Source organism: Chenopodium quinoa, unplaced genomic scaffold, assembly GCF_001683475.1.
Source record: "Chenopodium quinoa cultivar QQ74 unplaced genomic scaffold, ASM168347v1, whole genome shotgun sequence".
Taxonomy (NCBI): domain Eukaryota; kingdom Viridiplantae; phylum Streptophyta; class Magnoliopsida; order Caryophyllales; family Amaranthaceae; genus Chenopodium; species Chenopodium quinoa.
Genome location: NW_018742980.1, coordinates 956,283 through 982,408, shown reverse-complemented (window position 1 = coordinate 982,408; position 26,126 = coordinate 956,283). Strand labels below are relative to the sequence as shown.

Here is a 26,126-nt window from a genome sequence, read left to right as displayed (position 1 = left end):
ATTAATATTATTTACGCTTTGACCATTCCTCTTTTTATTCTTATTATTATATGTGCAGTACTAAGGTTTGCATACATCATTTTTCCTTTTAAGATATCAACTAGTTTTAGCATTTTTGAACTCTGTTTCTGCTTCAATTTCAATCTCCACCTTTTAATTTGCATTTTTGACATGATTTACATTCATTTTATTTTTATTTATTTTTTTATTTTAAATAATAGGGATGCCACAAAGTTTCATACGTAACTGGCCACACCATGTGGCCGGGGTTACTTGATTAGGGGTTACTCGGTCGGTCACGGGTTACTCGGTCAGGAGTTACCCGGTCAGTGTTTTTGTATGTGTCAGCCGACCATATACATAGAAAACGCACTGTATGGATGTAAATGTACAAAAAAATAAAAAAAGGTTGAGAATAGTTTCATAGGACTAATAAAATAAAATAAAAAATTACGCAAACACACTAAAAGACGTGTGAGTTTATTTGTTTTTACAATAAAGACAGAAATTTATTATATAGAATATAAGTTACTATACAAGTATCTTTAAATAGCATTAAGGAATAACATTACATAAACTGTTTAAAAAAAAAAAATCCTACTCATATAATATAGATATAGGAAACCTTTTTAAAACTTCATCCTAGCTACCTTCTTCTTCTACTTTATTATAAAACTATGTTATGTTATTTTTCTTGCAACAAACCATTTATGATTCATCTTTTCTGAAAGTTTAAGAATTTGACACCACAAGTGAAAACCAATAAGAAGAAAACAACCCATAAAAGATGTGCCACAACAACAATAGGCAAAAAGTTGAAGTCATAACCTAAGAAATCATTTAGTAAAATATTCAAAGGCACTCTATTAGTTTCGAGAATTTCAATAGGAGAGCTCTTATCACCAATTTGAGAAGTGACCATTCCATACATTGTCCAGGAAACTGGAGAAGCCCAATAGCACCACCTCCACCATATTGGTATTTGCTGTAAATTGAAATAATTAAATAAGATAACAATACAAAAAATAAAATAGCAATTTTTGTATGCATAAACAAATTGATTTTCATTTGAAAACAAAGAAAATAATAAATTCATTCTTTCATGATTCCATGTTATTTTAAGAACTACTAATTACTAGTGTACATATTATTTAGTCTTGTTGTATACAGTAATTATTTAGTATCACCTATTTTCTTTTTGACGGTCTCATTTAGTATCTGTGTAGGTAAATTAAGTTATAAAATAGTAATTTTTTTATGCATACTTTAATTGATTTTCATTTTTAAACAAAGATAAAATAAAAAATAAATTTTTTAAACATGTTCCATGTTATTTTGAGAACTAATTACTAGTGACACATCATTATTTAGTCTTGTTATATACTTTGTAATTGTTTAGTACGTACCACCGATATTCTTTTTGACTGTCTCATTTAGTATTTGATTATGTAAATTAAGTTATACAAAGTATATAATATACGGAGTGTATACAGATTGAAGACCGTGCAAAAATCAAACGAAGGGGGCACATACAATGTTAATATGGTGTAAAATTTAACGTGGAAGGGGGCACATACCGGTCTAGGAAGGAAAAATCCAGCAAAAATATTCCAGAAGGTAGCGAAGAATGTCATGAAAATGGAAGCAAATTCATGGCGCGGTGTTAGCGAGACAAGCATGAGTCCAAGCAATGTGTGGTATGTGAAGCACATGAATATAAAGTAGTAGAAGTAGAAGAATTTCATAGTCGTCCACTCGAATCCGATCATGGAGTATAGGATAAGAGCATAGATACAATTTACAATTGCAAGGTAGATTGTCTCAATAGCCAACTACAGAAAAAAAACATAGAGAAAAATTATCAGATTAGGGCATTTTTTTATGATGAAATTAATGAAAAATACTACAGTAATTTTCAGCTATATTACCTGAGCTAACGCAAATGGTAAAGATGAATACATTTTTGCTGCTCTTTCACGATAAAATACAGTTCTTTCACTCGCAAAAACTGCTTGGACATTTAAAGCATTACTTGCTGCCAGGAAAACTATAGCTGAATAGATTATTCCAAGAAGATTCTTCAAGTCTTGCAATTTGGAACTGTTTGAAAAAATTTCAATTTGTAATTAAGATCCTTACTTTTGTTCATGAATAAATCTTAGTACTGTAGAGCTTCATAATCTAGGTATCAAGCCTTAACTTAACACAATTTGGTGCTTAATTTTAAGCTATGGTCAAAGTTCGAAAGCTTTAAAATTGTTTATTAATTTTACATAAACATTTAAGAAAAGAAAAAAAATTATTTGGTAATCTTAGTACTTTAGAGCTTCATAATCTAGGTATAAAGCCTGAACTTAACACAATAATATACTTAATCCGTCCAAAAATATAGTTCAATTTGTTGCTTAATTTTGAGCTATGGTCAAAGTTGGAAAGCTTTAAAATTGTTTATTAATTTACAAAAACATTTAAGAAAAGAAATTATGTGGTATCTAATCCAGAGTTATGTGTAATGGACTAGCGTGGTTTATTCTTATATAAATAATGTTATGCGACAATGCACGTCATTTGTAAAAGTTTGTCAAATAAATAGAGACAAATAGAGTAATACAAGTAAAAACTATATATGGTTGCCGATAATGGATAGCAATATTCGAAGTGTAAACAAAGAAAAAACTTACAATTTGCCTCCCTTGTCCCAGAATATAAGTCCAAGCAAAGCACCCATGAACACGGTCATGAATAATCGAACACAGGTGTATGATGGATTTTGCCAATAAGATCTATGTTGTTTCCAAAAACAGGCTTGAAACTGAACAAGGAACGATTGGGAGTACTTTGTTGCAAAGAGTAGATCCTTAGAATCTTGTGGTGGACTACTAAACTCTTTGATAATTTTCTCATTCATCCTAAAAATATTTATCCAAAATGCATTTTTTAGTAATATATATCTAAAAGGCCTAAAACTAAAGAAAGAGTTTTGCGTACGTACTGGTAAAGTTGAGATTTTGCATAAATTTGTGCAAAATCCAAACCCATTTTAGACTCTTCTTGTGGGCTAGTAATATCAAGTACCCATGTAGCAGGATTGTAACCATCTATATTTTTCGGAACTCCCGGTATGTCCTGTGAGAGATTGAATTCCATGAGTGTAATCGTTCATCTATAGATAAAAACGTACGTGGTATGTATAATTTGTCACCTACTTCAAAGTACTCAATAAGTTTATATGAATTGTCACCAAGGGGTCCCGAATAAATAATTTGCCCGCCTCTCTTCATCAATAGAAGCTGCAACGTGTACAAAAATTAGTTAATGAGAAAATTAGTTAATGAGAAAATTGGTAAAGATATCGATGTACCTCATCAAATGCCTCAAAGATATCTACACTCGGCTGATGAATCGTACAAACAATTGTTCTTCCGGTGTTTTTAATACTTTTCATGGTGCGCATGACAATAGCAGCTGCTCTAGCATCAAGCCCAGATGTTGGTTCATCCATAAACAAGATGGAGGGGTTAGCAACTAATTCCACGGCTATAGTTAATCTCTTCCGTTGTTCAATTGAAAGGCCATTTATACCCGGTAGGCCAACAATGGCATCCCTTAATGGTTCGAGTTCAATCAATCTCATAACTTCTTCGATAAACCTCTGTTGATTCACCAAAACATATGATTCGTGAAAACGTAAAAAAACATTAACAAATCTGCAAGGATTATTGTTAATCAAAACATGTCACATACCATTCGCGTGTTTTGGTTAATGTTTGAAGATAAACGAAGCCAAGCAGAATATAGAAGGGACTCATATACAGTGAGATGCGGTGAATGGATGTCAATTTGTTCACAATAACCACTTATTCTCGCAAATGTTTCTTGGTTCTTTGGATAACCAGACACATATATGCTACCTTCTACATAGCCTCTAGTCTTTTTTCCCGCAAGCACATCCATCAATGTGGTCTTCCCAGCTCCCGTTACACCTATTAAGGCCGTCAATACCCCTGGTCGAAAAGCACCACTTACATCTTGTAGTAATTGCAACCGATCTCCTTCATAGCCTAAACTTCTCATTTCCTGGTATATATAAGAAAAATTATAACTTTTACATTCTCACATGAAATCAATTGCTTAAATGGTTATATAGACATTAACTGCTGGATTGCTTTAGCAAAATTCAACTTTAAAGTTATAAAATCATATTTGTTGTGAAAAACAAATGAATAAATAAATAAATGACATATTGATCTGATTGCCTGAAGTAGATAGTTTAAATTAATATGGAAACTGTATTTATTAAATTACTACGTAACAAAGTATTAACAAAACAATTTGTAAAGAGAAGTGATTTACCGATGGAGTATCCACGTAGTAGTTAATGTGATCGAAAGCTATTGAAAGAGGTTGAAAAGGCAACACCATCCTTGTTTCAGTACATTCTGATTGATTTAGCGCGCTTGTCATTCTAGCTTCATCATGATCTTGCTCCACGATTTTTGAATAACCAAATGCTATAACATCAACAATGGAAACAACAACAACAACAAATTAAGCTACTATGAGTTAGTAGTTCATTGATAACTTCAAAAAAAAAAAAGAAGGTATGTAAGTTATGGATTGGAATACATACGATTTAAGTATGTTAAAGCCATGATATATAAGATGTTGAAGAGAAAGGAAAATCCGAGTAGAGCTCCAATACTTATCCAGAACCAATATGAATGATCAAATAGGCCTCTTGACGCAAGGATGACTCTACCGATGGTTGTTTCTTTGAATGTTGGGTCTGCAATCGACTAGAGTAGTACGTACAATGTGTTATTTGCTATTTGTAACGAATAATAGATATATACGTTGATATTAAAATTGAGTGTAAGAATTATTACAATGTTCCATCTTTTATCAAGAAATTCATTGATAACGAGAGCATGTTGTCCGTACATCATAGGAGAAACGTAGTAAGCCCATAACATCCAAGGGCTTATATCACCTATATGGAGAAATACATGTTAGTGACATTAATTAATCTTACTAAACTTAAGATGATCATTTATAAAAACATTGAATTTAGTTGGAAACATACCTTTTGCAATTACGAATCCGCTAAGCACAAACATAAGTAGCAATAGAATCATACAAGCTGTGGTAGCAATCACAATGGTTCTTCCAATAGCACTAATTGAGCGAAAGAATGACAAAGCCATTTGATAGATAGAGAAGTAAGCTAGCCATTGGTAAAAGAACCTGATTAAAGTAAGAAAATAAGAAACCTATGTTAAAAGATAATAACAAGAACTCAAGTTTTGCCTCAATTGTCAAAATAATCGCGATTAAGAAAATGGTAACGATATTAAGTATCTAGGGTCATACCTAGTGACACCTGGAGCATAGCCAATGGTATAATAAGTAAGAACAGTCCATAATATTGATTCAAAGAATGACACGGGAATACGAAGGACCCAAATTGGTAGAGCATAACCCCATGAAGGATAGAATAAGGAATCTCTTTGTTTGTAGAAAATTGGGAGCCCGATAACTGTTAGCGTAGTTTCTGCCATTCCATTCAACACGAAATTTGACATACTCAAAAATATCACACCTAAGTATTTTTCACCATCTGTCACTGTTGCATGATGCATTGTTGTCCTAAAAAATGCAGTCATAGTAACCACTGATAAAATTATCACGTGCACACTCTTGAAGATGTAAAGAAAAGAATTTCGCTTCATTAGTAACCATTCCCTTGAGAAACATGCCTTAAGTATCTCAGTGTTGGAGATACTTATAGTTTTCTTTGACCAAGGCTAAAGGGTGAGTTCTTTCTCTAAGGTAAGGAACCCTTAGATCTAACGCGAGCTTTTGTCCAACATGGAAAGATCGAAAAGCCTCAACAAGCTCAGGAATGGAAACATAATGGTACTTTTGATCCTTAAACCAGTATTGTGGTTGGTCCTTTTTCGATGTCACTTCTTGTAGAAAACTTGCCACCTCTTTCCTTTCGGGACACTTGAACCCGACATATTCAAAGAAGTCTAGGACATACTCACGCGGTCCTTGGTAAACAATTTGGCCATCCGAGATGAGGATAATATCGTCGAAGAGCTCATACACTTGAGGTGTAGGTTGCAACAAGGATATAATTGTTGTCATGTCCATTATATGAACTATTTCACTTATGTACTTGCATATTTGATATGTAGTTGAGCTATCCAACCCAGTTGATATTTCGTCCATTAGAAGAACTTTTGCAGGTCCGGCTATCATTTCACCTATATATAAATCCAAACAATATATAAGTTATAAAGATAAAATGTTGCTATTGAACTCTATATTTCAACCTTTCTTTGTTATTACAAGGAATATTACGTACCAATAGTGAGACGCTTTCTTTCACCCCCAGAAATACCTCTTCTCATATCATCACCCACAACGGTATTAGCACATCTATCCAAGCCAAGTATCTGTCAAAGCAAAATAATGTAATGTTCAATTTTTATTTCAATTTATGTATATACTTACTCCGTTATCTTTGCATTTGCGCAGTCTGCAATGAACATCGCTAATCATGACTATCTTCGGTTATGTATAAGTGAAAATTATAAAAAATTAATATTTGAAAAATTCATAATAAGGGAATTTGATAAGATCGATCCCACGTGCTAATTTATTTCTATTGCATTAATTATAAAATGGTCAAAATTATTTTTGTTTTGACCACATGAATTATAAGTAAGTTGAACTTTAAAAAACCGGAGCTAGTATAAAATATTAAACATGTTAATGATTGTCACTAACCTTGAGTAAATATTCAGTGACAAGGCTTGTTTCATGGCCTTCAAGAGCCATTCCCTTCATGTAAGCATCAAGCTCGGGATTTGACTTGAATCCTGCTTCGCTTTCTTTTTTTAAGAGTTCTTGTAGTAGCTCATACTTAGCCCCTACACCTAAGCATTGCCCTGAAAAGACTAGTGTTTCTCGTACCGTCATCTCTCCATAGTGAAGATCATTTTGACTAACATATGCGCATGTCTTCTTCGGAACAAATTCATTAAGATCATGGCCACAATATGTTATCTTTCCATTTACCTATTCATAAATTAAATCCAAATTATTCTCTAGATCACAGACAAAAGAATTCATTTATCATATAAACTAAGTACTTCACTTGTGACGAGTATAGACACACAATAAAATTTTACAATTTTAAATTAGTCATTAAGATGAAACATATAAGACTCCACATGATTATTGGAAATAATGTAAATGTAACCTTAATTTGAGAATATTTGTAGGATTCAAAACAAGATCATAAAAATGAAATGGTGGGAGTAATACTTCATGCATTATAAAACAAGAGGAAAAAAAAACCTTTAGATCTCTATCAAGCTTCCCTGCAAGAGCTAGTAGCAATGTTGTTTTTCCCGAACTTGGAGGCCCCAACAGCAGTGTCATTCTGATAATCAACAAAATTGGAATCAATCAAGTAACATAATACTAAAACAGATACCAAGAATGACACGTGTCAATTCCTGGTGAATATTTTCCCTCCAAAAACACATTGCACCTTTCCTTTTTTTGCTAAAATCTTCTTTGAGAATTTTAGCATAATATAACTATCATAATATTATTCCAAATCTTGTATGCGTATCTTTTATAATAAATGTACTCCTTTATAGTTATTATTACTTCATTCTCCATATCTTTTAATAATTGGACAATACATTATAATAAATATTACGATGTATGTCATATCTTTAATACACCATATTTTATTCCTTCAAATGATTAATACTTCTTTTACTTTTGTAAAAATATTTAGAATGATGAATCTATTAAATAATAAATATGTACTACACAAATTATTGTTATTGTTGTCATCGTCGTCGTTATTATTATTATTATTATTATTATTATTATTATTATTATTATAAAGAGGAATAAATTCAAATTTTATTATTATTATTATTATTATTATTATTATTATTATTATATTTTTAATACTTTAATTGATTTTTCGCTTAATTCTAATATATACGAATAACAACATAGTGCAATATTATAAACAATTTATCTATGCTTGTAATTTCATGTAAGAAAATTTGATTAATTAAAATTTCATTCTTTGTTATTTATATCTCCAATACTTTCATATATTATCATATAGGAAAAAAAATTGATCAAATATCATTAAATCGGGTAATTAATCCTGCCCATTAAGTGTAATACATAATTTTAAATACTTATTTGGCTAAAAAAAATAAAATTGATAACTAATTTATCATTGAATTTTAAAATACTCATATGGTCTAACATATAGTTTTAATATACTTATTTGTTTAATACTCTTTCGTTATATTTCATATTTCATTTCACTTTATACGCAAAATAAAAAGATAATATCGGTTATATTTGTATTTTATCGGTGGTATTTTTAATACAACTTTTTTCTTTAATTGATTAAATGCAGTGAAATTATCGTGCATAGCACGAGACCTAATCTAGTTATTATAATAAAATAAGGGCAAAAGCTAACTAACGCCCTCGGGGGTGTTGGATAAGATAACTAAAAGTAGAAATATTAAATTAAAATAAACATTAATTACACCGATCGACGCATGATTTTGGCATGCATTCCCAAATTAAATCTACTTTAGGAAGTATTTTAAATGTTTATCTAGCGCCTTGAGGGCGTTTGTTAGCAACATCCTTTACATAAATACTAAGTTATGATATATATATATATATATAAAGTCGGTCTCGCAACCAAGCCACGAGACAGCGACACTTGGCATTCCATTTTTCGCCAAGTGTCGAGCCACGTAGGCGATAAATAGGTATTTATTAGGATGCTAAGTAAGCGAATTTTGGATAGATTTTTTTAAGATTAAAATGTTGTATACTGTTTTATTATCGATATACTTCTAATATTTCATATATATATAATTAATTATAACTTTTAATAAATATCTTATAACTCATTACTGTTTTCATCATAAAATTTGTTTTAAAAAGTTCTTTAAAATGAGATCCATTTATAATACTACCTCCCTTTCTGAAAGTTCGACTCATTAGTATTCATAGGGTCAAAATAAAATAACTTTGACCACATTTAATGACTTATACAATATAATAACATAGATATCTATTTACAAATAAAAGTACAAAAAGTACACCATTATATAAATAAGCGATATGATATCGTTTGTTTAAATATTTTACATTATCAAAGGGGGTTATATGATCGTATTTAACATTCAAGCTAAAAAGTTTAGGACACTCCGGGTATCGCCCGTGCACAAAACTAGTCACTAATAAATAAAGTCGGTCTCGCAACCTGGCCACAAGATAGTGACACTTGGCATTCCAGTTTTTCGCCAAATGTCGAGCCACGTAGGTGATAAATAGATATTATTGTGATTAGATTAGATGCCATATTAGATTAGATTGGATAGATTTGTTTAGGATAAAAACATATACATAAAATAATTTATAATTCTTTTGAAAAAAAAATACTCCCTCCGTTTCATAATGTTAGTCTCATATACTATTTTGGGCGTTTCAAAAAGATCTACCCATATTGAATATATACCATTTTTAACTTAATTTTTTCGGAATTAATTGGTTGTGGATTGATGACATGACTTAAGTAAGGAAACCTCTACCTTAAATTATGCAATTATGACTTATGCTTTTCTAAAACAAAATCAAAAAACTTAAATAACGTAAACTAATTATGAATTATTTTGTAGTTTAATGTTAGATTCCAAATATTCTTCTTTTCTTATTTTGTGTGATTGATTCCATATAGGACTAACAATATGAAACGGATGGAGTATCTTTTTATTGACAATAGAGTAACACACCACATATTATAATTAATATGAATATCCAACTAACAATAAAATTTTACTCCAATACGAATAACCATGTAATTATAATTATGAATATGGTCAAGTATCATTAATTTTTGTTATCTAACTTTTAAAAAAATATAAATACTAATAATAATTATTATTGTTATTGTTATTGTTATTACTTACTATAATTATAATGATAAGAATTACAAAACAATAATAATACAAAACATGCCCACAAATAAGTTCACTCTCTAAAATGGGTATTCAGGGCAACGCCCGAGGCACGTACTAGTATATATATATATCATCACAACCTATGGCCGCTTGTAAAAGAACAAAGTAATAACCCCTGTAACACTGATTAAGTAACCCCTATAACGCTGATGGAGTAACACCTGTAACACTAACAAAATAACCCCTAAACACTCATCAGGTAACCCCTATAACACAACGAAGTAACCCCTATTATGGATGGCCACACCATGTGGCCAGCTACATATAAGAATTTGTGATATTCAATATATAGGTATATAATTTTGAAAAACAACGGTTGTACTAATTATATTTATTTGATAGTATCTCAACTTTAATTTTCTTTTATCTTGATATAATGCTATATCACCTTAGTTAATTTTTTTTCATTGCTTAAGTTCATATAAACTATGTTTAGCTAAGTTACATCAAAGAAGTTTATAAATAAATAAGGTTAGAGTTGGAAAAAAAATAGAGCTAGATATTTAAATAACATATATAAAGTGATGACAAAGATAAATTAAACTCGTCACAACTAAAATAAGTTATATGAATTTCATTAAAATTTTCAAATAATTTCAATTTAGGAAAATTAATTTAAATGATTTCTAATAAGTTATGTTTGAATATATAAATTCAAATTAAATTGTGAAAATTAAATGTAGGTGTGGATACCCATGTCCCATATGGAGGTAGTCTGGAACGAGGATAGATGATTTTAAGTTATACCCATCGGGTCAGAGATAGGGATACATTTTGCACCCGCCGTAAAGATAGAGATGAGGATGGGTTTGAGAATGATTTTTTTTTTTTTTTTTTTTTGTGTGTGTGTTTAGAGAGCCATAAGGACGGGTGATGAAAATCGATCTCAGGATCTCCTAAAATCGGAAGAGAACCTCTAACGACTTGAGCTATCCCTCACTCTCTGAGTTTAAGAATGTTAGTCGACGAAGGATGGGGATGGGATGACAACATCCTCCCCTATTTGCCCCACCTGCTATTAACTTCCCTACATGTAATGGTGTTGGACAATATAGATAGTGTGTTCAAAATTAAAAATCTTAATTTGAATATAAGTATAAAAAAAAAAAAAAAAAAAAAAAAAAAGATTAATACGGAGTAATAATATATTTGATGGGATCTTATAAGTACCTGGAGGGTCTTATTATTCCGTTGACTTGATGGAGTATATTGAGGGTCTTCTTGTTTGATGGTGCCACACGTACCAACCCCAAAATTGCCTGTCATGGTCATAGTATTGCACGTTAATTCAAAAGACCAAATCACACCCATTTTTTTCTGAGCCCAAATTTATGATCACACATTCACACCAATTCCTTCTCTTGCGCTGAGAAGTGAGCGGAAACTTAAAAACACTCCACTTGATTAAACAATGCTCTTAAACATATATTAGAAAATATATTAAATGCTTATGCGTGTATATGTTAGCCTAAAATCAAGTAAATGTTGTCTTGCACAAATTAAAAGCAAGACAAGATTGGATAAGAGTTACATTGTTCTTAATTACATACTCTTGTCCTTTTTCTTGCTGTATAGATACCACAATCATGTAAAAGAGGTTTCGTTCCTAAATTTGATTATCAATCACCTGCCCATAAAATATTTCTTAGCTTCCTACACATTCTTTTTTAACTTTATATACTTTAAATCTTACAGTCTCCAATACAAATAGTTGGCCATTTAATCATGTATATATCAATAAGATACAAGTAAAGTTTAAAAATTTGATATATAGATCAGAATACATTTTAAGTCAAATGTAAGGTAACGAGATTCCACGACATATATATGGTTTAGTTGTTATTCATAGTGAATATATGTACAAAGTTTAAAAAATTGACCATAAAATAAAATGTAAAGAATAGAAAGGATAAAAGAGTATTAAGAATTTGTAGACCGGAATCAACAAAGTTGACCACAAAAGTCAGAATGTATAGAAAAAAGGATATAGATGGAATAAGCTTACTCACCTTCTTTCTCAGCCCAATTCCTACCCACATTACACAATACTCCACCTTTAATTGCGTAAATGCATGTCCATGCACAAACAATTTTTGTTTTAGTACTCTTTTTTTCGTTGCACAAAAACAAATCCCTAGCTTGTTACTTCGTATTTGTTATCTGATAGATAGAGTATAAGAATCTACTTAACATACAAATAATGTGATGAGGACGTACTGTTTTTTTATTCTTTTTCATCTATTTGTAAAATTCATAGGTCGATAATTTATATGAGATCATGAATTATTGCGCCAAAAGTATAAAAACATTAAACAGATCATAGCATGCATATACATGTATTTTCATTTTTGAATAACAATTTTGTTATAAAAATTCTATTCGGTTGCAAAACTTTATTTTTTAAAGTGCAAAAGTTTACCTCTAAGGAGTTTATGGTAGAGTTAAATAAGGTGGGTAGAGCTCTACTACCAACATGCACATCACCTTTCACTGATAAATTCTCAAATCTCACTTCAATTTTTGGTATCTCAACTCCTACCCTACAAGAACATACATTTTACGTTAGTATATAGACATATGTTGTGTGATATTAGCATATGCATTAGAAAAGATATACAAATATGTACAATATGTTGGTATTTACAGGATGCACAGGCTTCTACGGGTGCATGTATGTGCCCGTGCACACATAGACACGCGTGCACATACACATACATGAACACGGTAAGCATACATGAAATGCAACTCACCTATCAAAACGGTCTCTAATTTGCCTTAGGAAGTTTTGATGATCATCCTTAGCTAGTAAATTATCAACCAACATCTTCATTTCTTGCCTCCCCATCTTTTGAACATCAATTTTCTTCTCATATATTTTTAACTTCTCCTCTTCTTTCTCTATTTTCCAGCTTCCGGGAATACCTGAATCATATGCACTCATCTTCATAATTGCTATATGATGGCTATGCAGTTATCAATTTGCATATATATTATATTATATTGATTATGTATATTTAAATGTATATTCTAAAGATGGGTCTTATTTAATGAACGTGTTTATGGGAAATACAAGGGTTATCAATAAATTCTGTTTGGGTCCAATTTAGTCCAATTGGGCCTAGGCATTAAATGATCCAATTAAAAGCCCAAGGTCAAGGTTCATCTCTCCAATTGTGCTAAAGTCAAAGATCAGTCATCAAGGCAAGCCAATTGGGCTAAGGCCCAACTTCTCCATATATGCAAAGGTATAAAAACCATCAATATTACATTTGTACAAAAAAAAAAAAAGCCTCAAGCAATTAATTCTCTTGCATAGTGTTCTCTTTCTACACACTGTACTGACTTTAGCATCGGAGGGGCCTTCCTCGGCAACACCCCCGAGGCTAGTTTACGTGTGTTTACTGTGCAGGAAACCTTCGGCCCAACATCACTTGGACCGAATCCAGTCTTCTCCACTTCATCGGACCTTCGACAAGGTCCCATTGTTTTCACCCGAAACAAATTCTAATTCTTAGAATATATGATCTGTATTATAGTTACGGAGTATTATTTATCACTATTGCGTGTAACCTGTTGTTATTAGTTAATTGTTATAGCGACTGGCCCTTGGAATATTGTCGATGGGGGTTCTTTGGAATCAACTTTTGTCAATGGTATGGTAGCATCCTGATTCTTAATTGACACGGGTGATGTTAGAATATGCCTGAAATTTTTTTTTTTTTTTTTTTTTTTGGAGGAAAGAATATGCCTTGAATTAGTTATACCTTTTCAAAGGATTATGACATTTTTTATTATGCAGGCTATGATTTTCTGTTTGTGGGCTTATTTTGATATTTTCTGTCTATTCAGTTCTAGGTTTTTTGGGATTTCTATATAAACAACCTTAGAGACTATGTGATCTATAATTTCCACACGTACAAGATCAAAAAAAAATTTCATCTCGCCTGGTCGTCAAGTAGTGAATTGAATCACGTAAAATCTATGTTTTTGTTTGTTGATTTCTTTAATTTTTCTTGCATCATTCGTGTTAACTAGCAAACTTGAGTTGAGGTAATTACATGTACTTAAACTTTAAAAGCGACATTTAAGTCCCTGTAATTTAAAATGTGAAAGTTTGGTATGGAAACCTTTAAATTTAACTAAAATCTATAGATTTGTAATAACGTATTAATTAACATTAGTTAGAAAAGACAAAAAGATCGAGGTATTGTTCATCAGCAATTAATTTAATAAGACAAAAATAATATAATAGAGGTCTCATTCCATCAACCGACATAAATATATATCTTTTTGTGTAAAAAAAGATGACGATAAAATAATTAATTGATCAATATTCGTTGAGCTTTATAAAAAGGGCAAAAAGTTACACAGTGGTGTCAAAAATCAATCAATCTAATTCAATATGTAATCGATATAAATAAAGCTCTCAGATTGACAAACTTCCTCTATCCCTAATTTTTTGTCCTATTGGACTTTTCACGGTTTTTGAGGCGCTTGTTAAAACGTATATATCTCAAGATCTATAAGTGTAAAAATTATAAAAACTTAATATTAATAAAATATATAATTCGACGAATTCAACAAGATTCCACTTGATTATATTATCTCTCGTAGATTAATAAGAATTTATAGTCAAAGTTATTAAAAGTTGACTTAAAAATTAACTACGGAGCAACAAAAAAGGGACAAAAGAAGTAATAATTTAGCACTCAAATGTGAAATAGACTTGACCTAAATACTCAAATGGTGACACCAACACACTCAGACACATGCTATACCCCTACTTTAGTTCCATCAACATTAATAATCATATTTTAGAGTCAATCTCCATCCATTGGCGGACCTAGTTAATGTCATGGTGAGTCATATGACTCACCAGTGAGGCAAAAAAAAAAATCAATTTATTTTAAAAAAAAAAACCATCACCCTTTCGGACGGTCCAAGATGCCAGTAGTCACAATGAAAGAAAAAGAGGAAGACAGTCATGAAAGCTTTCCTCTCGTGCTTCTGTAAAGAGAAGAACCCTATCGGCGTTAGACCGGGTTACGAAACTGACGGAAATGGAAGTAGATGTTTTGGGGGCAAGTTGAGTCTTGGAGGACTCAAAAGGATGGCTGCCATTGAGCCCCGGATGTAGGTGAGGTCTAGTGTCATAACCTTGATGGGGAATTATAGAAGCGTTGGAATAGGAAGGTTGATGGCCTTGATGGGGATACACGGCCAGCTTTGGAAAAGATAATAAGGGTTTGGTTGGTTATAAGGGAGGGAAGCAGGATAATGCTTCAAGTATGGGAGGAAAAGCTTAAAATTTAGATTTAGAAAGCTTTCACATTTGGAAAGGACTAGTCATTGGAAGTTCAGGCTTTTCAACGTGAAGTGTCTTCACCATGTGTTTTTTTTTTCTTTTTAATTTTCATGGATTATATATTAATAAATGTAAGTTCATAGTTTTCATTTAAATTTCACGGCTTATTTAATAAATTTTGGTTCTTAGCTTACGGGCTAATACACACCCACGGGCGGATTTGGATGTTGTCCTGGTGAGTCATATCACTCACTAGTCTACCCAAAAATAAATTTATTTGAACATTTGGTTGTATTTTATACTTTTTGAATATTTGGTTGTATTTTTAGTATTATTATTTGATTGTTTGGTAAAAAAAATTTATTACATGTTTTATTATCAATTTTGACTCACCGGACGAAAATTCCTAGGTCCGCCACTGTCTCCATCAAGCTTGCATTACAATTTACAGCATTGTTTGTTAGGCATGTTACATGTATATATATATATATGGACATTCCAATATTATTTTGTCATTCATCATCTCACTAGGTTTGCGATTTTCCTGAATTATAAACAAACATGATGGTCTGATTTTAATGAGTGGATTGACATATGGGGCATTCTAGCGATCTTCATCTGTAATGGTTAGCATAAAATTAATGGGAACATGAAGATGGGGGCAATAAGCGATTCAAAATTGCAAGAATATTAATGTTTAGAGCTTTATAATTATTTTTGCTGAAATTATTTTATTGAATTGAAATTATTTTTATTGAACTTAAATTATTTTATTAGAACTGAAATTAATTTTATTGACTTGAAATTCATTTTACTGAAATGAACTTATTTTTACTGAAGTGGAATTATTTTTACTAAATATCATTTTCTTAAAGTGAACTGAACCGGGCCTTATTATGTTAATTGTTGCTTTAAGATTAGTAATTTAATGACTCACCTTGCATTGTGAAGTCCTCGATGTGGAAAAATCAAAATATTTTACTAACGTGTATTAGTCCGAATGTAATTAGGTAGGGTAGATTTGCCAAAAATAATAATTAATTAAACATGTAATTAATCATGCATGTGGTTTATTTACATAGATAATAGATGTATACTATATTAATAATGTAAAATATGTATTGGCAAACATGATACTCTCGACATTACAATCTATACTTATATATTAAAAGGCGTTTATAAAAACGTTCATGTGTCACGTAGATTCTTTTAAATTACACCTCACTTCACAAATAATTCATGACGTCACAACACCTACCCAACATCTCTTTATGCCACAAAATCACCAAAGCAACCCATATTACTTCATATAAAAATATAAAGTTAAGGGGATTTGAACACCCAACCACTTATAACAAAGTTGGCTATTTAATTATTTTTGCTCATTATCAAGCATGTTATAAATTTGAAAAAGAAATGTACATAAGTGTAAACCACATGATTTAATTATTAAAAAACACATTCAATAATGTCGATTTCAGATTTCAAAATCCTTAAAAACACCCAATTGCACGATTACAAAAGTAGCAACTTGGGACAACACCCGAACTACTCACTAGTTTTAATAAAAACAAAGGTTGAAGGAGGTATAAAGAACAAATAATATACGGAGTACTTAGTAAGAAAAAATATTTAATGGAATGTATAAGGTTAAATAAATTATCGCTCACATTTTATTCTTTACTCTTTTTTTTTTTGCATTCTCTTTTATACGTTTATAACAAATCCAATTAGTTATTTGATATCTTTTTCTTTGTGATAATGAGTTAAGTATAAAATAGGGGTCTATCTTTTCAAGTTTTTCACCTTTTGAGATCTCACTTTTTTTTTTCACCGTTTGGGACTTCATGTGTACTTTCCGTCCAATATTTAATTGGGTTGAGTTAAAAAGATAGTCCCTTGGTTAAAAAACTTAATCCCCTAAAAAGTAGCCCAAAAAAAGATAGTCCCCTACTAATTCAATCCCAAACCCAGGTTAGTTATAATCAATTGTTCTATTTTATTTTATTTTTCTAACCTTTTTTTTCCAATAATAATAGATTTAAACACCATGACTATATAGTTGTATTAAGGGGTGTGCAAAAAAGGACAGAGACCGAAAACCGGACCGGAGTTGGACCGAAGCGGATTGAACCGTTGGATTCCGGGTTGGTCTTCGGTCCTCACAAATTGGTGGGTAAAAACCGGAATATTCCGGTCCGGAAATGTATTTTTTATTTTTTGGGTGAAAATTTTAAATTTTATGTTTAAATTTCTAAAAAATTTAGGTACAAAACTTGTAATTTATAAATCCTAGGTGCAAAATAGAAAAGCACGCAAACAAAAAACAAGACGTCAAAAAATGATGTATATATAAAGATATTAAAATGCGAAAAAAAGAAAAAAAAATATAACCGGTCTGTTCCGGTCCAAAATCGGACCAGACCGGAATAAACAGGTCTACACTAGAACCCGGACCGTTTGATTACGATCCGGTCTTCGGTCCGCAAAAACAGGTGATTTCTGGTTCCGGTCCATTCTGGTCCCGGTCCGATTTTGGATCGGTGCACAGCTATAGTTGTATTAATCCAACACATTTCCGATTACCCACTAATTAATGTTTGGTGATTATAATTAGAGCTGACATAAGCCGACAACATGAGACAAACCGAACACAAAAAAATCGGGTTAGTGTTAAGGGTTTTAAACATGTTTAATTAAGTTAACTGCTAAACGTCGCTCCCAATTTACCAAGGATCGCTCCCATTTTGACATGAAAGGACCATATTGCCTTTCCCTAACTTGGACTATATAAGGCTCCACCACTTGGTTAAAAAGATTCCCGAGCATTTTAATATTATTCCGTTCTATGAGATACAAGACCAACCGATACGGGATGCCGTTCTATGAGATAGTAAATGTAACACCGACAAATCGGAATTTCCTCGTCGGTTATGTGTTCATGCGCAACGAGTGCACGGCTATCGGTGGGTGTTGCAAAGATTAAGGGAGTTGATTGGGTATGATAAAGAACCGTCGGTATTTTTTTCAGACCGTGAGCTTGGCCTCTGTGCGGCATTGAGAGGAGTGTTTCCAGGGACGTCGCATTTACTTTGTCGATGGCACATTAACAAAGATGTGGAGGCTAGGGTGACTAATATGTTCAAAAACATGAGGATCGGTGCGAGTTAAAAATGGCAAATGGAAACGTATCATGGATACTGCAACCGAGGCGGATTATAATGCTGCTGTAGATATAATGAAAGCTCGGTGGGCAAGTTATCTGACAGTTATTACTTATGTTGAGAGAACATGGCTTTGTCATAAAATCAAATTTGTGACATTTTGGACAAACCAGGTTCTTCACTTTAGTAACACGAGTAATTGTAGAGTTGAGAGCCAACATTCGGCGGTGAAGACATGGTTTGAATAATCGACAGGTTCGTTGTTATAATGTTGTAGTTGTGTACTTTCCGTCCAATATTCAATGCAATCAAACATCAAATCATGATCAACTAATCCAAAATATCTATCATCAATAACCAAGAATCATAACAATTTCAAAAAAAAAAAATCATCAAGGGGCACAGGGAAGCATGATTTATAATTCATTGGAACGTATTTTTATTTTATTTTTTTTAATTTTCTTTCGAAAGCAATAAAAAACTAACCTAGAAAGCAATAAAATCTAGACTAATAAAGCAATAAAAAAACTAGACTAAGAAAGAAATAAAACTAAACTAAGCACACCAAAGAAAATAAAAAGAAAAGGAAAGAAAGAGTATCTATATATGTACAAGAAATCCCCCCCCCCAAGCTAAATCAGACAATGTCCTCATTGGCTTAAAGGGAAGGTAGTAATCCAAGAGACTACCCCTCATCATCAAACTCGTATCCACCACCATCCCAAGCATCACAATTCATCACCGAGTAACCCCTATAACACTGATCGACTAACCCCTAAATATTAATCAGGTAACCTCTATAATACTAACAAAGTAACCCCTTATGATTGGCTACACAGTGTGGCCAGCCACATATAAAATTTGTGTACATTAATCAAATACGCCAAATATAGCGGAATGAGAGATAATAATAATAGAAATATATCTTTGAACTCAATCGAAATTATTACTTGAGATAATGAATTTATAAAGAAAATAACAAGCGAGATAATTGTAACCTATCTTTATCAATAAAATTTTAATAAAGTATAGGACGCTTGAAAATAATGATTAAGCATAAAATTTGATTAAAAAGCCATAAACAAGACCATTAACTAATGGATTAGATTAAACTTCGTAAAATAAATATGGTAATCAAAATATCTGAAAATACGCATCATAGATTTTTGTGTGCGACTAGCTGCATCATGTGGCCACTTGTAAAAAAATAAAGTAACCCCTGTAGTACTGATTGACTAATCTTTATACACCGTAACATTGACCAAGTAATCCCTATAACACTGATAAAATAACACCTGTAGCACTAACCGAGTAACCTCAACACTAACGAAATAACCTTTATAACACGATGTGGCCAACCACATATAAAATATAAAAATTGGTAATTTATAGAATAGAAAACATAACGAATTTAACAATATCCTATACGCATTTTAAACGAATAGATAAATTGTTAAACTATTAGATTTTGTTTGCATTGAAATCTGAAAGATTCCAAATACGACTACCAAAAAAAAAGGTGGGAATATATTTTCAGATGACATATTGTCCTTGCTTTGATGAGCTTTTGAGATCTTCATACACTTTGTAGGGCGAAGGGAAGATCTTCTAAAGATATGGAGCGAGGCGTGTAGAGGGCATGTATGCACGAAACAAATACTGCAGAATTGAGTTTCAATCATGTAATAATTTCCTTAATTAGTACAACATACAGGTGGAATGAGATTGTATTTTATGTATTCCTTCACAAAAAAAAAAAAAAAAAAAAAAAAAAAAAAAAAAATAAGGTTGTATTGTACAGAGTATGAATTATGCTATATTTCATCTATTTATTTTATTATTGACCATCTTCATTTGTGAGACTCAACTTTGAGTATTAAAATACAAAAATGAGTTGTTTTTTTTTACCTCTAATGGTGATACCAAACCCACTTCTCAATTTAACAACTCATGTGAATTCTAATTTTCCAATGGTGACTCCCTAAAGTATACTAATGTCACTTTCAATTTATGGTTTACCAAATCCATATTGTAAGTTTTTCAAAAAAAAAAAAAAAAATTAAATAAATTACAAAATATATTATAATAGTGATAAAAGGGTCCACACTTTTTATCAAATGAGACTTAAAGTGAGTATCTAAATTTAGCAACTTTCTTTTGGAGTTGCTAAGTTTGGATACCAACTTTGCAAAAAATACGTTCTTTTTTCCCTCAAGTCTCACCATTGGAGATATATCATATCACTAATAAATAAAGCCAGTCACGCAGCCAGACCACAGGACAAAGACACTTAGCATTTCCGTTTTTCGCCAGGTGTCACGCCACGTAGGCGACAAATATGTATTATTGTGACACATATGATGCTAAGTAAGCGACAAATAAAGTTAGTCACGCAACCAGACCACAAGACAGCGACAACTTGGCATTTCAGTTTTTCGTTAGGTGTCACGTCATATGGGTGACAAATATGTATTATTATGACACATATGATGTTAAGGGGTTGTTCCGATCTACTGAAAACAACTTAACTGAACTAAACTGATTGGAACTGAACTGAACTGAATTGAACTGATTGGGGCTGAACTTAACTGAAGTGAAATAAATTAGCAAAAGAACCGAACTAAACTGAACTGATTGGAGCTGAACTAAACTGAATTGAACTGAAATTAAGTTGAACAGAACAGACCCTAAGTAAACGAAATATGGATAGATTTTTAAAGATAAAAATATTGTATAGAGTTTTATTATCGACATAATTCTAATATTCATATGTACAAAATTAATCATAACTTTTAATAAATATCTTATAACTTGGTACTATTTTCATCATAAAATTTGTTTTAAAAAGTTCTTTAGTATAAGATGCATTTATAATATATTTAATTTATTTACAAAAATAATAGAGAATCAATGAAAATAAGTTTTAATTAGGAAAAAATAATTTTAGTTTTGGTAAAAGTATTTTCAGTTCAATAAAAATAATTTCGGTTCAATAAAATATAATTTCAGTTCAGTATGTCTAAATATCATGCATTATCAAAATAGATTATATGACCGTATTTAACCTATCAAAAAATTTATCCTAAATTTTTACCAACCATCTGGACATCTCCCGCACAACTAGTACTGTGATATAAACACATTAACGGTGCATCACTATTAAGGGTCTATTCCGATGTACTGAAAACAACTGAACTAAACTAAACTGAACTGAACTGAATAGAACTGATTGGGGTTGAACTAAACTGAACTTAATTGAACTGAAATGAAATGAATTGTTTATGAGAGAAGGAAATTAAGAACTAAACTGAATTGATTGGAGCTAAATTGAAATTAAGTTGAACAGAACAGGCCATATATATATATATATATATATATATATATATATATATATATATATATATATATATATATATATATATATATATATATATATATATATATATATATAATATAAGTAGCAAAAATACTGTTCATTTCTTTACTGTAGCTTAGTAATTATAAATTTCCCCATACCCTTACTTCTTAATATGTGTGGGTGTGGTGCTAGGTGTATGGTCTTCTTGTCTCCTTTTGTTTTCTCTTTTCTACATCCTGGTTTTTGAAAGGATGGAGGAGAAAGGCTACACATACAACCATTGTACGGCCTTGATATGGCTTCTTTTTATTGGTTATTGAATTGGGCCCAAAATTCCACTCATTTTAAAATTTCATTTGAATTTAAATGAAATTCTGGTAACCTAATATTTGAAATTCAAAATATTTGTCATTTTCAAAGTCTCATTTAATTTCTAAATTTATTTTTTTTTTCAAAAAAAAAAAATACTATGCATTTGTCTTCAATGGAACAACAAACCTTCCTCTAGTCGGATTTCCATGGTAAACTTGATTTTTTTTTTTTTTTTTTTTGAAATGATATATCTCGTCAAATGTGAGTTGGTGACCTCAAATTTTTTTCAACTTCATTGACATACCAGGAACTAACACACATTCCTCACCAAATCAACTAGTCAAGCGCTATATTCACAAGCAGTTGGGCAAAATTGACACATGTTAAGATTTCAAGGCAATCAAACACCAAATCATGATCAACTAATCCACAATATCTATCATCATAACCAAGAATCAAAACAATTTCAAAAAAACCAACTTAGAAAGCAATAAAATCTAGACTAATAAAGCAATAAAAAACATGACTAAGAAAGAAATAAAACTAAACTAAGCACACCAAAGAAAATAAAAAGAAAAGGAAAGAAAGAGTACCTATATATGTACAAGAAATCTCCCCCCAAGCTAAATCAGACAATGTCCTTATTGGATTAAAGGGAAGGTTGTAATCCAAGAGACTACCCCTCATCATCAAACTCATATCCACCGCCATCCCAAGCATCACAATTCATCACTTTGGTACAATTTTGAGCAAGAAAGAAACAAAGTGTTAGTAGGAAAAGAAGCAAAAACAAGTCAGGTTCACTATTTTGATCATATCTTTTTTTATATAAATGATAATTCAGTGATTCTAATTGCATTGGAAATTAGACTTGAAGATCTTTCCAACGATAGGTCACACGCAAAATTTTGTTAAGAAACGCAAAAGTTATGACGTTTTGAAGTTGACCAGTTTTGCTATCATGGTCTCGCGCCCGACCGGGCCCGTCTTCATGGTCCAAACTAGTGTCTTTTCACTACTTGCTACACGATATTTATTCTTACACCCAATTTTCTTTGTTTTTCCACAAGATCGGGCAAATGTAACCCGATTGGGTGGGACTTTTACTATGGGCTCAAACTCTACAACTTGCTTCTCTTTCTCCACTTGTTCATCTTCAAACCTGAGCCCTACATAATTTAGAGCTCGTTCTATAGCATTCACTTTATCTTTCCATGTATTACTTTTTCCTGCGGAAGATGCAACACAAAATACCGCCTTCAAGGGATCTCTAACGAGAGTTTGGGGCTTATTAGAAAAATTATTTACATCAACCACACCGATACTAAAGCACTTTTCCTCTAACATGGGACTTTTGGGGACATTATTTAGATTAAAAGTAATATTATCATCCCCTACACATAATGTAAGTTTACCACTTTTCACATCTATTATTGCCCCTACAGTATGAAGGAATGGTCTACCCAACATAATCGGAATTTGCAAATCTTCTTCCATATCAAGAACAACAAAATCAACAGGTATATAAAATTTACCTACTCTAACAGAAACATCCTCTAAAACATCTAAAGGGTATTTAATAGAACGGTCGGCCATTTGCAGAGTAATATTGGTAGCTTTTAATTTACCCATATTTGATTTAGAGCTCATAGATAATTGCATAACACTTACACTAGCACCCAAATCACATAAAGCTTTTTCCATCATCATATTACCAATATGACATGGAATAGAAAAACTACTCGAATCTTTTAGTTTAGGTGGAGATTTATTCTGTAATATAGCACTACATTCTGCAGTAAAAGCAACCGTCTCTACCTCACTAATAGATCTTTTTCTAATCAATATTTCTTTCATAAATTTAGAATATGAAGGAACTTGAGTAATTAATTTTGTGAAAGGAATTGTTACCTGCAAATTTTTGATAACCTCCAGAAACTTACCAAACTACTTATCTAACTTACTCTTAAGATGTCTATTTGGGAATGGAAGTTTGATAGCAGGACTCTGCACATCTTCGATCTTATCTATATTTTTACTCTGCAATTTATAATCAGAAGAGTTAGTTTTACCCTGGGGCGGCCCTGCAGGGCTAGTAACAACAATATTTGGTATAACAGAATCAGGATTAGCAATATTTGTAATAATAGGTTCATCATCTTTGGGCATAAAAGGTGTAATACTCCGTATTTTTATGTATTTTATAAATTATTTAATTAATTATAAAATATATTTTTAAAGTACTCAAGTATTTTAATTAAATATTTAAATGGCTAAGTATTTAAATTATTGAGTTTTATAAAAGTATAATTTATTTTGGACTAAACGTTTATTAATCGTTTGGGCTCATTTAAATAATAGTATTAAACAATTCTTACATACTCCTAGTGGACCAAGCCATTTTATTTAAGTAAGCCTAATTCTTTTATTTGAACCCTTGTGGGTCAAATATTTCATGACTAAAGTCCATTTATTTATTAAGCCCAGATACAATCCCTACTCTTCACTTTATAAATATTCCTCTAAATCCCAAAAATTTCCCACACAAGAGATCAAAAATCAGATTTTGGGGGTAAGTAACTTTTCTTTTCTTTTTCCTTTATTTTTCCTTTTCTTTTCTTTCTTTTTCTTTTTCCTTATTTTTTTTTCTTTTCCTTGGAGTTTTCATGCGTGAAAACTCATGCACAATACTTCAAGTGCTTGAAGCCACCAACACCACGCCACCTTGCAGCCACCTCACGCAAGCCAACGCCGGCCACCTTCGGCCGCCCAGCCACCGCCGGCAACCCGCGGCTAGCCACTGCGGTGGTTTGTCCTTCCTCCTCCTTGTTTTAAATTATTATTTATGTAATTATTTGTTTTGGGTTTTGATTTTGATTGATAAATTATATTAGTATATGGTATAATTGTGTTTTGACAACTAACGAGTATAAATTTCAGATTTTTGTATGGTTTTAAATTATGATTTTTATAAAGTATTAAAAGTTAGGGTTTTTATTATTAAAGTATTGATTTTTAGGGTTCTAACTTAGAATTGATTTAGGGGTTTTATATACCTTGTTGATAAGTATATTAGGTGACTCGTACTTCGTAGCTTTGTCCGCCCGATCGGGCGGACATTGCCCGGTCTGACCGGGCGGAAGAAGAAGAGGTGCCTGGCAAATTCGTTGAAGAAGCTGCTCTCGCGCCCGACCGGGCGAGCCTTCGCCCGACCGGGCGAGCCTTCGCCCGATCGGGCAGACCTTGCCCGGTCTGACCGGGCGGTGGGGGTTGGATACGTTGAAGCATTCGTATGGAGTTTTCTTCTCGCGCCCGATCGGGCAGACCTTGCCCGGTCTGACCGGGCGGAGAAGGAAAAATACGGGACGCGGATTTTACGATTTAAAGTTATCTTTTATGTTATCTTTTTGCCCAAGTATCTTTTATTTTAGGGATTAATATAAAACCTCCCTAATATTAGTATAAGGGTTAAGAGAGACAGAGTGAGAGCCGTTCTTGAGAAATACAAGAATCATCTTTGTAATCTTTGCAGTTTATAGTGAAATCATTCGATCTCGGTGCCCGTGGACGTAGCTATCACATCGATAGTGAACCACGTAAATTCTTGGTGTTGTTCTTATTGTTTGCATTGAATTTCTTTATTGTTTTCTTGTTTGTTTTCGACCTTTGCTTCCGCTGTCGCACAACAATTGGTATCAGAGCTCAGGTTCAATCCTTGGAGAGTTTCTTGAAGATAACAATGGCAGGAGATTCAACAATAAGAATTGAGAAGTTTACCGGGAAAAATAGTTTCGGGCTATGGCAAATTAAGATGAAGGCTCTGTTAAAACAACAGCAGATATGGCGTCCGTTGGCTCCAAAGAGTACTACTTCGGAGTCAGGAGACGGACCGACTG

General features: G+C 31.9%; 1 pseudogene; it reads right to left on the bottom strand.

The window, feature by feature from the left end:
• Positions 1–715: 715 nt before the first annotated feature.
• On the bottom strand, positions 716–24,399 carry LOC110729419 (annotated as a pseudogene).
• Between the last annotated feature and the right edge of the window lie 1,727 nt (positions 24,400–26,126).